Consider the following 16,402-nt stretch of genomic DNA (forward strand, 5'->3'; position numbering starts at 1 on the left):
TATTTTATATTGTCATAAAAACTATGTTTTAATTAACAAAAAGGGCATAAAACATTTTTTTTAAATGTATACATTTTTATGAGTGGGGCCCTTTTAGGTCCCAAGAATCTTAGTGGGACTTAAAAAAAAAAGTCTGTCATTGCTCAAAAAATAATAATGAACTAATTTCAATGTTATGAAATATTGATCTATTTATTGAAGGCTCCAATTACTTTACATCAAATATTCCACTTTGACATTTTTGGGGGGAATATATTGCATAATTGCATATTTTATATTGTCAAAAAAACGTAGTTTTCTTTAACAAAAAGGGCATAAAACTTTTTTTTTAAATGTTATACATTTTTATGAGTGGGGCCCTTTTAGGTCCTAAGAATCTTAGTGGGACTTAAAAAAACAATTGTTATTTCTCAAAAAATAATTATGAACTAATTTCAATGTTATGAAATATTGATCTATTTATTGAAGGCTCCAATTACTTTACATAAAATATTCCACTTTGACATTTTTGGGGGGAATATATTGCATAATTGCATATTTTATATTGTCAAAAAAACGTAGTTTTCTTTAACAAAAAGGGCATAAAACATTAAAAATAAAAAATGTATACATTTTTATGAGTGGGGCCCTTTTAGGTCCTAAGAATCGTAGTGGGACTTTGAAAAAAACTGTCATCGCTCAAAAAATAATTATGAACTAATTTCAATGTTAAGAAATATTGATCTATTTATTGAAGGCTCCAATTACTTTACATCAAATATTCCACTTTGACGTTTTTGGGGGGAATATATTGCATAATTGCATATTTTATATTGTAAAAAAAAACGCAGTTTTCTTTAACAAAAAGGGCATAAAACATTAAAAAAAAAAAAAAAAAAATGTATACATTTTTATGAGTGGGACCCTTTTAGGTCCTAAGAATCTTAGTGGGACTTAAAAAAAAAAACTGTCATTGCTCAAAAAATAATAATGAACTAATTTCAATGTTATGAAATATTGATCTATTGAAGGCTCCAGTTACTTTACATCAAATATTCCACTTTGACATTTTTGGGGGGAATATATTGCATATTTGCATATGTTATATTGTCATAAAAACTGTGTTTTCTTGAACAAAAAAGGCATAAAACATATTTTAAAAAAAGGTATACATTTTTATGAGTGGGGCCCTTTTAGGTCCTAAAAATCTTAGTGGGACTTTAAAAAAAAAAAAAGCTGTCATTGCTCAAAAAATAATAATGAACTAATTTCAATGTTATGAAATATGGATCTATTTATTGAAGGCTCCCATTACTTTACATCAAATATTCCACTTTTGACATTTTTGGGGGGAATATATTGCATATTTGCATATTTTATATTGTCATAAAAACTGTGTTTTCTTTAACAAAAAGGGCATAAAACTTTTTTTTTTAATTAAAAAAATGTATACATTTTTATGAGTGGCGCCCTTTTAGGTCCTAAGATTCTTAGTGTTACTTAAAAAAAAAAAAAAAAAAAAAAAAAAAAAAAAAAGCCTGTAATTGCTCAAAAAATAATAATTAACTAATTTCAATGTTATGAAATATTGATCTATTGAAGGCTCCAATTACTTTACATCAAATATTCCACTTTCACATTTTTGGGGGAATATATTGCATATTTGCATATTTTATATTGTCATAAAAACTGTGTTTTCTTTAATAAAAAAGGGCATAAAACATTAAAAATGAAAAAAATACAAAAATGTATACATTTTTATGAGTGGGGCCCTTTTAGGTCCTAAAAATCTTAGTTGGACTTTAAAAAAAAAAAAGCTCTCATTGCTCAAAAAATGATAATGAACTAATTTCAATGTTATAAAATATTTATCTATTGAAGGCTCCATTTACTTTACATCAAATATTCCACTTTCACATTTTTGGAGGGAAATATATTGCATAATTGCATATTTTATATTGTCATAAAAATGTGTTTTCTTTAACAAAAAGGGCATAAAACATTAAAAATGGAAAAAATACAAAAATTTATAAATTTTTATGAGTGGGGCCCTTTTAGGTCCTAAAAATCTTAGTGGGACTTTAAAAAAAAAAAAGCTGTCATTGCTCAAAAAATAATAATGAACTAATTTCAATGTTATGAAATATTGATCTATTGAAGGCTCCAATTACTTTACATCAAATATTCCACTTTCACATTTTTGGGGGGAATATATTGCATAATTGCATATTTTATATTGTCATAAAAACTGTGTTTTCTTTAATTAAAAAGGGCATAAAACATTACAAATGAAAAAAATACAAAAATGTATACATTTTTATAAGTGGGGCCCTTTTAGGTCCTAAAAATCTTAGTGGGACTTTAAAAAAAAAAAAGCTGTCATTGCTCAAAAAATAATAATGAACTAATTTCAATGTTATACAATATTTATCTATTGAAGGCTCCAATTACTTTACATCAAATAATCCACTTTGACATTTTTGGGGGGAATATATTTCATACTTGCATATTTTATATTGTCATAAAAATGTGTTTTCTTTAACAAAAAGGGCATAAAACTTTTTTTTTTAATAAAAAAAATGTATACATTTTTATGAGTCCATTTAGGTCCTAAGATTCTTAGTGGGACTTAAAAAAAAAAAAAAAAAAGCCTGTCATTGCTCAAAAAATAATAATGAACTAGTTTCAGTGTTATGAAATATTGATCTATTGAAGGCTCCAATTACTTTACATCAAATATTCCACTTTCACATTTTTGGGGGGAATATATTGCATAATTGCATATTTTATATTGTCCTAAAAAATGTGTTTTCTTTAACAAAAACGGCATAAAAATGTTTTTTTTTTTAATTAAAAAAATGTATACATTTCTATGAGTGGCGCCCTTTTAGGTCCTAAGATTCTTAGTGGGACTTAAAAAATAAAAAATAAATTAAAAAAAGCCTGTTATTGCTCAAAAAATAATAATGAACTAATTTCAATGTTATGAAATATTGATCTATTGAAGGCTCCAATTACTTTACATCAAATATTCCACTTTGACATTTTTGGGGGGAATATATTGCATATTTGCATATTTTATATTGTCATAAAAACTGTGTTTTCTTTAATAAAAAAAGGGCATAAAACATTAAAAATGAAAAAAATACAAAAATGTATACATTTTTATGAGTGGGGCCCTTTTAGGTCCTAAAAATCTTAGTGGGACTTAAAAAAAAAAAAAGCTGTCATTGCTCAAAAAATAATAATGAACTAATTTCAATGTAATGAAATATTGATCTATTGAAGGCTCCAATTACTTTACATAAAATATTCCACTTTGACATTTTTGGGGGGAATATATTGCATAATTGCATATTTTATATTGTCAAAAAAACGTAGTTTTCTTTAACAAAAAGGGCATAAAACATTAAAAATAAAAAATGTATACATTTTTATGAGTGGGGCCCTTTTAGGTCCTAAGAATCGTAGTGGGACTTTGAAAAAAACTGTCATCGCTCAAAAAATAATTATGAACTAATTTCAATGTTAAGAAATATTGATCTATTTATTGAAGGCTCCAATTACTTTACATCAAATATTCCACTTTGACGTTTTTGGGGGGAATGTATTGCATAATTGCATATTTTATATTGTAAAAAAAACGCAGTTTTCTTTAACAAAAAGGGCATAAAACATTAAAAATAAAAAATAAAAAATGTATACATTTTTATGAGTGGGACCCTTTTAGGTCCTAAGAATCTTAGTGGGACTTAAAAAAAAAAACTGTCATTGCTCAAAAAATAATAATGAACTAATTTCAATGTTATGAAATATTGATCTATTGAAGGCTCCAGTTACTTTACATCAAATATTCCACTTTGACATTTTTGGGGGGAATATATTGCATATTTGCATATGTTATATTGTCATAAAAACTGTGTTTTCTTGAACAAAAAAGGCATAAAACATATTTTAAAAAAAGGTATACATTTTTATGAGTGGGGCCCTTTTAGGGCCTAAAAATCTTAGTGGGACTTAAAAAAAAAAAAATGTCATTGCTCAAAAAATAATAATGAACTAATTTCAATGTTATGAAATATTGATCTATTGAAGGCTCCAATTACTTTACATCAAATATTCCACTTTGACATTTTTGGGGGGAATATATTGTATATTTTGTGTTATTGTCATACAAAACTGTGTTTTCTGTAACAAAAATGGCATAAAACATAAAAATAAAAAATAACGTTATACATTTTTATGAGTGGGGCCCTTTTTAGGTCCTAAAAATCTTAGTGGGACTTAAAAAAAACAAAAAACTGTCATTGCTCAAAAAATAATAATGAACTAATTTCAATGTTATGAAATATTGATCTATTGAAGGCTCCAGTTACTTTACATCAAATATTCCAGTTTCACATTTTTGGGGGGAATATATTGCATAATTGCATATTTTATATTGTCATAAAAACTGTGTTTTCTTGAACAAAAAAGGCATAAAACATTTTTTTTTTTAAAGGTATACATTTTTATGAGTGGGGCCCTTTTAGGTCCTAAGAATCTTAGTGGGACTTTAAATAAAACTGTCATTGCTCAAAAAATAATAATGAACTAATTTCAATGTTATGAAATATTGATCTATTGAAGGCTCCAATTAGTTTACATCAAATATTCCACTTTCACATTTTTGGGGGGAATATATTGCATATTTTATATTGTCATACAAACTGTGTTTTCTTTAACAAAAAGGGCATAAAACATTTTTACTAAATGTATACATTTTTATGAGTGGGGCCCTTTTAGGTCCTAAGAATCTTAGTGGGACTTTAAAAAAACAAACTATTATTTCTCAATAAATAATAATGAACTAATTTCAATGTTATGAAATATTGATCCATTGAAGGCTCCAATTACTTTACATCAAATATTCCACTTTGACATTTTTGGGGGAATATATTGCATATTTTATATTGTCATAAAAACTGTGTTTTATTTAACAAAAAGGGCATAAAACATAAAAAAAAAAAAAAAATTATACATTTTTATGAGTGGGGCCCTTTTAGTTCCTAAAAATCTTAGTGGGACTTAAAAAAAAAAAACTGTCATTGCTCAAAAAATAATAATGAACTAATTTCAATGTTATGAAATATTGATCTATTGAAGGCTCCAATTACTTTACATCAAATATTCCACTTTCACATTTTTGGGGGGAATATATTGCATATTTGCATATTTTATATTGTCATAAAAACTGTGTTTTCTTTAACAAAAAGGGCATAAAACATTAAAAATGAAAAAAATACAAAAATGCATACACTTTTATGAGTGGGGCCCTTTTAGGTCCTAAAAATCTTAGTGGGACTTTAAAAAAAAAAAAAGCTGTCATTGCTCAAAAAATAATAATGAACTAATTTCAATGTTATGAAATATTGATCTATTGAAGGCTCCAATTACTTTACATCAAATATTCCACTTTCACATTTTTGGGGGGAATATATTGCATAATTGCATATTTTATATTGTCATAAAAAATGTGTTTTCTTTAACAAAAATGGCATAAAACATTTTTTTTTAATTAAAAAAATGTATACATTTTTATGAGTGGCGCCCTTTTAGGTCCTAAGATTCTTAGTGTTACTTAAAAAAAAAAAAAAAAAAAAAAAAAAAAAAAGCCTGTAATTGCTCAAAAAATAATAATTAACTAATTTCAATGTTATGAAATATTGATCTATTGAAGGCTCCAATTACTTTGCATCAAATATTCCACTTTCACATTTTTGGGGGAATATATTGCATATTTGCATATTTTATATTGTCATAAAAACTGTGTTTTCTTTAATAAAAAAGGGCATAAAACATTAAAAATGAAAAAAATACAAAAATGTATACATTTTTATGAGTGGGGCCCTTTTAGGTCCTAAAAATCTTAGTGGGACTTTAAAAAAAGAAAAGCTGTCATTGCTCAAAAAATAATAATGAACTAATTTCAATGTTATAAAATATTTATCTATTGAAGGCTCCAATTACTTTACATCAAATAATTCACTTTGACATTTTTGGGGGGAATATATTGCATACTTGCATATTTTATATTGTCATAAAAAATGTGTTTTCTTTAACAAAAAGGGCATAAAACATTTATTTTTTTTAATTAAAAAAATGTATACATTTTTATGAGTGGCACCCTTTTAAGTCCTAAGATTCTTAGTGGTACTTAAAAAAAAAAAAAGCCTGTAATTGCTCAAAAAATAATAATTAACTAATTTCAATGTTATGAAATATTGATCTATTGAAAGCTCCAAGTACTTTACATCAAATATTCCACCTTGACATTTTTGGGGGGAATATATTGCATATTTGCATATTTTATATTGTCATAAAAAAATGTGTTTTCTTTAACAAAAAAGGCATAAAACATTAAAAATACAAAAAATACAAAAATGTTTACATTTTTATGAGTGGGGCCCTTTTAGGTCCTAAAAATCTTAGTGGGACTTTAAAAAAAAAAAAGCTGTCATTGCTCAAAAAATAATAATGAACTAATTTCTATGTTATGAAATATTTATCTATTGAAGGCTCCAATTACTTTACATCAAATAATCCACTTTGACATTTTTGGGGGGAATATATTGCATATTTGCATATTTTATATTGTCATAAAAATGTGTTTTCTTTAACAAAAAGGGTATAAAACATTTTTTTTAAATTATAAAATGTATACATTTTTATGAGTCCATTTAGGTCCTAAGATTCTTAGTGGGACTTAAAAATTTAAAAAAAAAAAAAAGCCTGTCATTGCTCAAAAAATAATGATGAACTAATTTCAATGTTATGAAATATTGATCTATTGAAGGCTCCAATTACTTTACATCAAATATTCCACTTTGACATTTTTGGGGTGAATATATTGCATATTTGCATATTTTATATTGTCATAAAAACTGTGTTTTCTTTAACAAAAAGGGCATAAAACATTAAAAATAAAAAATGTATACATTTTTAACAGTGGGGCCCTTTTGGGTCCTAAGAATCTTAGTGGTACTTAAAAAAAAACTGTCATTGCTCAAAAAATAATAATGAACTAATTTCAATGTTATGAAATATTGATCTATTGAAGGTTCCAATTACTTTACATCAAATATTCCACTTTCACATTTTTGGGGGGGAATATATTTCACATTTGCAAATTTTATATTGTCATAAAAACTGTGTTTTCTTTAACAAAAAGGGCATAAAACATTAAAAATAAAAAATAAAAAATGTATACATTTTTAACAGTGGGGCCCTTTTGGGTCCTAAGAATCTTAGTGGTACTTAAAAAAAACTGTCATTGCTCAAAAAATAATAATGAACTAATTTCAATGTTATGAAATATTGATCTATTGAAGGCTCCAATTACTTTACATCAAATATTCCACTTTCACATTTTGGGGGGGAATATATTGCATATTTGCATATTTTATATTGTCATAAAAACTGTGTTTTCTTTAACAAAAAGGGCATAAAACATTAAAAATAGAAAATAAAAAATGTATACATTTTTATCAGTGGGGCCCTTTTAGGTCCTAAGAATCTTAGTGGGACTTTAAATAAAACTGTCATTGCTCAAAAAATAATAATGAACTAATTTCAATGTTATGAAATATTGATCTATTGAAGGCTCCAATTACTTTACATCAAATATTCCACTTTGACATTTTTGGGGGGAATATATTTCATACTTGCATATTTTATATTGTCATAAAAATGTGTTTTCTTTAACAAAAATGGCATAAAAGATTTTTTTTTTTATTACAAAAATGTATACATTTTTATGAGTGGCGCCCTTTTAGGTCCTAAGATTCTTAGTGGTACTTAAAAAAAAAAGGAAAAAAAAGCCTGTAATTGCTCAAAAAATAATAATGAACTAATTTCAATGTTATGAAATATTGATCCATTGAAGGCTCCAATTACTTTACATCAAATATTCCACTTTCACATTTTTGGGGGGAATATATTGCATATTTGCATATTTTATATTGTCATAAAAACTGTGTTTTCTTTAACAAAAAGGGCATAAAACATTTTTTTTTAATTAAAAAAATGTATACATTTTTATGAGTCCATTTAAGTCCTAAGATTCTTAGTGGGACTTTTAAAAAAAAATAAAAATAAAAATAAAAAAAAAAGCCTGTAATTGCTCAAAAAAATAATAATGAACTAATTTCAATGTTATGAAATATTGATCCATTGAAGGCTCCAATTACTTTACATCAAATATTCCACTTTCACATTTTTTGGGGGAATATATTGCATAATTGCATATTTTATATTGTCATAAAAAACTGTTTTCTTTTTAAAAAAAAAAACAATAACATAGCACAAATGTTTGGGATACATTTAGAGGGGGGTATTTTGACAAGGTTGGGCGCTGGTTATGAATAATAAAACGTGAAAATAAAAACTATAATAGGTAATACAACAACTATAATAGTTATACAAACAACATTTTACAGCACAAATGTAGCACAAACGATTGGGACAAGCTTGGGGAGACTTTGACAAGGTGTGTGTGTGTGTGTGGTGGATAACTTTAAAAGCGTAAACTTTTTCCAGCGCAGTAAAGTCGACACAGGTAATAATTCCACGTGGCATACATCGGATCCTTGCGATGGCGAGCGGCGTAATCCCCGTCACCTCGCTCACTGACTCATCACCACCAATATAGACTCCGCTGTGACGCCACCACAACCTGAACGCCCTCAGCTCTCAGCCACACGAAAAGATATCAAATCAACCGGCTTGGATCATTTCACACAGGACATTCCCAGCATGCTTCACTGTCACACAGTAAACAGCAGACAAAGTTCAACTCATCCTATTACAGCCAGAACAATCCTAATTCATGCAATATTTGCATACTATTGAACTAAATATTACAGCACCTGAGTTGACGGAGTGATGAAAAAGATGTCAAGCCACACAGTATCGTGTACGCACCTTTAACTCAGGTGTGCTGGAAGAAGGTCCATCCTCACACCGACACCTGAACAGGTCTATGACATTAACAACGCCAGCGTGCATTCCAAATCTGAGTCCCAGTCCCCGAAGGAGACAGACCCTACACCACTTTCTCTTTTTTTCTTCCCTTGTCGCTGCGGTGATGGAGCGACTTAGTGAACAGCTGACACAGCCCCCCCCCCACATACTGACCTCCAAATAGCTTGGCGTCCATGGCAGAGAGAGCACAATAATCACCATCAATGCAACCGTTATAATACTAGAAAATAAACTGTATGCCATCTCCTAAAAAAGTATGGGATTAATAGCAGGGGTGTCCAAAGTCTATCGCTCATTGTAAACTATCAGGTTCAAACACTGATGACATTTATTAAACAAGACAAGAAGCAAGGAATTCAACAGAGACAGAATTCAATTTAGCTCAATTGAGGAGAAACGTCTGGGCTGGACTCTTTGCACAGTGTCCCACCACGCTCTGATGAAAGATTGTACGCCTCCTCTTTTATTTGGACTTTCCCTGATTACATAGCAACAGCTGTTTCTAAACCTACTCAGTGGCCTAGTGGTTAGAGTGTCCGCCCTGAGATCGGTAGGTTGTGAGTTCATACCAAAGACTATTAAAAATGGGACCCATTACCTCCCTGCTTGGCACTCAGCATCAAGGGTTGGAATTGGGGGTTAAATCACCAAAATGATTCCCGGGCGCGGCCACTGCTGCTGCCCACTGCTCCCCTCACCTCCCAGGGGGTGATCAAGGGTGATGGGTCAAATGCAGAGAATAATTTCGCTACACCTAGTGTGTATGTGACAATCATTGGTACTTTAACTTTTTAACTTTAACTTTAAAGGAAGGGGGGTCGTAAACAGCCGCTGCCTTTTGGTCACAAAACAGTTCAAAGAAAAGGTGCCCGGAGGGGAGGTCAGGCCCTGCTTCCTCTCCGCTTTGTAGATCTCGGGTCAAGACAAACTCTTCCTGTGGATTACAATAGAAGAAAGAAACCGACACCTTCATGTCGCTTCCCGTCCTACACAGTGGAGTTTTACAAGCCTTTGTTGCTTGGTAGGATCAAACTCATTAACTAATTGAAACACAAAGTTTTGTGATAACTTAGATACAATTATTCTGACACAAACATTCTACAATATTACAAACAAAGGACATAAAAAAAGCAAACAAGTGCAATGTAACAAGAAAAAGCTGCAATATTGACTCTAATAACACAATAACACACTTTTAATTTTCCCGAGGGAACTCTCCTGGAGGAATCAATAAAGTAAATATCCATTTATGTCATGACTCGGACTATGGCTTGGTTTGTTCTCTCGTGGTGCAAATGAACTGGACTGGTCAAGGTTTGAAGGTGGGTACATGATTTATTTCAAACTATCAAAAAAGGAATAAACAAAAGGCGCGCACAGTGGCAGAGAATAAAACTAGACTTTAAACACAAAACTTGCACATTGGCAGAAACTATGAACAATTAAACAAAACACTAACTGTGGCTTAACAAACAAAAACTTACTTGGCATGGAACCGGCATGAAAAAAAAGAGTAGCAAGGGTCATCAGGGTGTGGAGAGTGTGCAGGAGCATAAATGTGGTGATGTCGTCAGGACGAACAACAGAAAATGAATGAACTTAAATACTATGGACATGATTAGTGAAAGCAGGTGCGTGACTCGAAACGTGAAACGGGTGCGTGACGTGACAGGTGAAAACTAATGGTTGCTATGGTGACAAGAGTGCACAATGAGTCCAAACGTGGAACGGGTGCGTGACGTGACAGGTGAAACTAATGGTTGCTATGGTGACAAAACAAAACAAAAGTGCACAAAAAGTCCAAAATTCAAACCGAACATTACTAAAACAAAACATGATCACACAGACATGACAATTTATCTATCAAAGCTGCCATGCAGGATGGTTTTTCTCTTTAAAACTGGCATTGCTCAACAAATAATAATGCATCAAAATCAATGTTGTTATTGACCTATTTAAGGCTTCAATTACTTCACTTTAAAAAAAAAAAACTCTGGGGGACAATGTTGCATATTTTGTGTTTTTGCCCTCCAAAAAAACGTGGTTTTCTTCAACAAAAAGGGCATTAAAACATTTAAAAAAAGAAGATGGAACGATCAGTTGATCAGAGCAGAGGTGTCCAAAGGGGCCACTAAGGGGCCCGTACACTGAAAAATCAAAGCATGCAGGGGCCATTTTCATATTTTTCCAAATCCATCCATCCATCCATTTTTCTACCGCTTGTCCCTTTCGGGGTCACAGAGGGTGCTGGAGCCTATCTCAATATTTTTTTTAACCTTTAAGACTCCCCTCAATTTTGGGCCGAAGGACAAACTGTATATAAATATATAAATATATATATATACAAACCCCGTTTCCATATGAGTTGGGAAATTGTGTTAGATGTAAATATAAACGGAATACAATGATTTGCAAATCCTTTTCAACCCATATTCAGTTGAATATGCTACAAAGACAACATATTTGATGTTCAAACTCATAAACATTTTTTTTTTTTTGCAAATAATCATTAACTTTAGAATTTGATGCCAGCAACACGTGACAAAGAAGTTGGGAAAGGTGGCAAAAAAGACTGATAAAGTTGAGGAATGCTCATCAAACACTTATTTGGAACATCCCACAGGTGTGCAGGCAAATTGGGAACAGGTGGGTGCCATGATTGGGTATAAAAGTAGATTCCATGAAATGCTCAGTCATTCACAAACAAGGATGGGGCAAATTGTTGAACAGTTTAAGAAAAACCTTTCTCAACCAGCTATTGCAAGGAATTTAGGGATTTCACCATCTACGCTCCGTAATATCAACAAAGGGTTCAGAGAATCTGGAGAAATCACTGCACGTAAGCAGCTAAGCCCGTGACCTTCCATCCCTCAGGCTGTACTGCATCAACAAGCGACATCAGTGTGTAAAGGATATCACCACATGGGCTCAGGAACACTTCAGAAACCCACTGTCAGTAACTACAGTTGGTCGCTACATCTGTAAGTGCAAGTTAAAACTCTCCTATGCAAGGCGAAAACCGTTTATCAACAACACCCAGAAACGCCGTCGGCTTCGCTGGGCCTGAGCTCATCTAAGATGGACTGATACAAAGTGGAAAAGTGTTCTGTGGTCTGACGAGTTCACATTTCAAATTGTTTTTTGGAAACTGTGGACGTCGTGTCCTCCGGACCAAAGAGGAAAAGAACCGTCCGGATTGTTATAGGGTGAAAGTGTAAAAGCCAGCATGTGTGATGGTATGGGGGTGTATTAGTGCCCAAGACATGGGTAACTTACACATCTGTGAAGGCGCCATTAATGCTGAAAGGTACATACAGGTTTTGGAGCAACATATGTTGCCATCCAAGCAACGTTACCATGGACGCCCCTGCTTATTTCAGCAAGACAATGTGGCTTCATAGTAAAAGAGTGCGGGTACTAGACTGGCCTGCCTGTAGTCCAGACCTGTCTCCCATTGAAAATGTGTGGCGCATTATGAAGCCTAAAACAGCACAACGGAGACCCCCGGACTGTTGAACAACTTAAGCTGTACATCAAGCAAGAATGGGAAAGAATTCCACCTGAGAAGCTTCAAAAATGTGTCTCCTCAGTTCCCAAACGTTTACTGAGTGTTGTTAAAAGGAAAGGCCATGTAACACAGTGGTGAACATGCCCTTTCCCAACGACTTTGGCACGTGTTGCAGCCATGAAATTCTAAGTTAATTATTATTTGCAAAAAAAAAAAAATAAAGTTTCTGAGTTTGAACATCAAATATGTTGTCTTTGTAGTGCATTCAACTGAATATGGGTTGAAAAGGATTTGCAAATCATTGTATTCCGTTTATATTTACATCTAACACAATTTCCCAACTCATATGGAAACAGGGTTTGTATATATATATATATATATATATATATATATATATATATATATATATATATATATATATACAGTCTTGGTCAAAATGTAAAGAATATAATGTCATGGCTGCCTGGAGTTTCCAATCATTTCTACAACTCTTATTTTTTTGTGACAGAGTGATTGGAGCACATACTTGTTGCTCACAAAAAACATTCATGAAGTTTGCTTCTTTTATGAATTTATTATGGGTCTACTGAAGATGTGAGTAAAAGTATACATACAGCAATGTTAATATTTGCTTACATGTCCCTTGGCAAGTTTCACTGCAATAAGACACTTTTGGTAGCCATCCACAAGCTTCTGCTTGGATTTTTGACCACTCCTCTTGACAAAATTGGTGCAGTTCAGCTAAATGTGTTGCTTTTCTGACATTGGACTTGTTTCTTCAGCATTGTCCACATGTTTAAGTCAGGACTTTGGGAAGGCCATTCTAAAACCTTCATTATAGCCTGATTTAGCCATTCCTTTTGTTACGTCTCAGGCTCCTGCCAACGCCGCTCATCCGTCTGTGCGCACCTCGGGACACGCCCACGGGTGCGCACATCCAGGGACGTGCCGCGCGCGTCCCCGCCCTGCAGCAGCCACCAGCTGCATTCACTCACCGGCAATCTACACTCCTGGGTCTGATGAGGGCAGGCTCAATAAAGGACCAGTGGACCCAAGGATCGGCGCGGGAACTTAGTTTTCTCATGGTGTACCGTAAGGCTTATGATCTCTCTCTCTCTCTCTGCGTGTTTTCCCTCGTGTCTGACATCCTTGTTTGTTCTCCCGTGTCCCCGCAGTACCCTCCGTCGCCTGGAAAGTGAGCTGTGCGTTTCACTTTTCCCTGGATCTCCCTCTGGACTCTTGACTACCTCCTTCGTTTCTCGACATCTCGCTCGCCCCTGGATTCCGACGCCTCTCTCTCGCCCCGGATAACCTGCCTGCCCCATGGACTTCCTCGTATCTCGTTCAACACGTTGGTAACACTCACTTCAGTTAACTACACACATAGTCTTACACCACACACTCTTGTATTCTAGTTCACACTCCATTTCCTTAGTTTAGTAGTATTGTTTATTATTATTTATATATATATATATATATATATATATATATGTTGACTATATATATATAATAAATAATTGTATATACTGCCCCCTGGTGTCTGAGCCGTCACCTCCCCTTTAGTCCAACCATAACACCTTTACCACTTTTGAGGTGTGTTTGGGGTCATTGTCCTGTTGGAACACCCAACTGCGCCCAAGACCCAACCTCCGGGCTGATGATTTTAGCTTGTCCTAAGGAATTTGGAGGTAATCCTCATTTTTTATTGTCCCATTTAAAGCACCAGTTCCATTGGCAGCAAAACAGGCCCAGAGAATAATACTACCACCACCATGCTTAACGGTAGGAATGGTGTTCCTGGGATTAAAGTCCTCACCTTTTCTCCTCCAAACATATTGCTGGGTATTGTGGCCAAACAGCTCCATTTTTCTTTCATCTGACCATAGAACTTTCCTCCAGAAGGTCTTATCTTTGTCCATGTGATGTCACGTCAAAAGTGGTAAAGGAATGGCTAAATCAGGCTAGAATGAAGGTTTTAGAATGGCCTTCCCAAAGTCCTGACTGGACAATGCTGAAGAAACAAGTCCATGTCAGAAAAGCAACACATTTAGCTGAACCGCACCAGTTTTGTAAAGAAGAGTGCTCAAAAATTCAAGCAGAAGCTTGTGGACGGTGTTGCGTTTGGACCAGTTGTTCCTCCCAGGGAATTCAAGTCGCCGTTTGCTCCCAAGCTCTTTACGACACTTAAAGCTGAGTAGAAAAACCACCAGAGACAGAATAGGTATTTTGTAATATATTTGCAAAGCTTTGTAAATATACTGAGACCAGTCCAGCATAGAACATTCAATCGCGCCGCCAAGATGGTCTGCCCCCTTCCCATGAAAAACCCTCTCCCCTATCAAGTCTCTCTCCCTCCCACCCTCGCAGTCTTGTCCCTCCAGCCCAAACACATGCCCATTGTCCTCCGCACCTGGACATAAGGCCAGATAAGAGAAAGGAGTATCTCTCTTTCTTACATTCCTCACTCAAGGTTAGCACACAGTATTTGCAGACAACCAAAAGACCACAATTGGAAGAAAAACACTAGCTGCTTTGTAATATGACTATGAAATAAAAAGAAGTAACACTTAAATACGGATATATGTAAATATCTGCCTCCGACAATTGTTAGAATAATTATGTATAAGTTATCACACAACTCTTATGCTTGAAGGCCGTTGCTATAGTTATTATCAATTGTGCTGAAGTTGTACTTTTCTATCTGTGCAAAGACACAACTTGTGGTCTTGCTCTGCGAGTTTTCTCTTGTCAGCAGTTCGGTTCCAGACCCTGCCTGCTGACAGCCAAGGACGGACATCGAGCACAGGGCGAAATCACGAGTGTCAGCACATTAGAGATGCGCGGATAGGCAATTATTTCATCCACAACCGCATCAGAAAGTCGTCAACCATCCGCCATCCACCCGTTTCCAACATTTAATCAGAACCGCACCCGCCCGTTGTTATATATCTAATATAGACGATGCAAGGCATTAGTGAGGTTATAAAGCTTTTGCCTGTTAAAGAAAGGAGACTGATCCAATGCAGCACAGACATTCGCGTGCCACGCTGTCACGACCCAGACGCACACCAGTGCGCAATCATATGGGAGCCGCGCTGAGCGCACCTCCAAGCGCATCTCGCTGCCGGCGACGGCCGGGTATGGGCCCGACGCTCCAGCGCCATCCATTTTCAGGGCTAGTTGATTCGGCAGGTGGGTTGTTACACACTCCTTAGCGGGTTCCGACTTCCATGGCCACTATCCTGCTGTCTATATCAACCAGGGTGAGCCCCACCCCTTTCGTGAGCGCACTGCGCGCGGAGTGACCCCTGTTACGCGCCCCTGGCAACAGGGGTGGCGGGCAGGTAAGCTGCGCGGGCGGAGCGCGCGGAGTGACCCCTGTTACGAGCCCCCGGCCACGGGGGTGGCGGGCAGGTAAGCTGCTTACCTGCTGCGCGCGACGCCGGCCGCGGCGAAGGCGGACGAGGCGGGGTGTCGGTGCGGTGGTGACCCTGGACGTGCGTCGGGCCCTTCTCGCGGATCGCCTCAGCTACGGCTCCCGGTGGGGCCCTCTCGGGGGAAGGGGCCTCGGTCCCGGACCCCGGCGAGGCGTCCCTTCTCCGCTCCGTAAAAGTGTCCATCTCTTTTCTTTTTTTTTCTTCTGTTGTGGCATATGCTGCAGGTGCCTGCTCGTTTTTCGTATGTGGGTAACAACATTTAACTATGTATATATATTTCCGAATTGGTTTAACTGCCACCCGCCTGAATCTATTTAAAATCTAATTATTTTTTTTTTCAACCGCCCGACCCGACCCGACCGGCGGATGAAATCTAATTTTTTTTTATTTCATCCGCCCGATCCGCGGATAATCCGCGGACTCCGCGGTTGTGCCCGCAAACCGCGCATCTCTACAG

Source organism: Nerophis lumbriciformis, linkage group LG14 (assembly GCF_033978685.3).
Source record: "Nerophis lumbriciformis linkage group LG14, RoL_Nlum_v2.1, whole genome shotgun sequence".
In the NCBI taxonomy this organism is placed as follows: Eukaryota; Metazoa; Chordata; class Actinopteri; order Syngnathiformes; family Syngnathidae; genus Nerophis; species Nerophis lumbriciformis.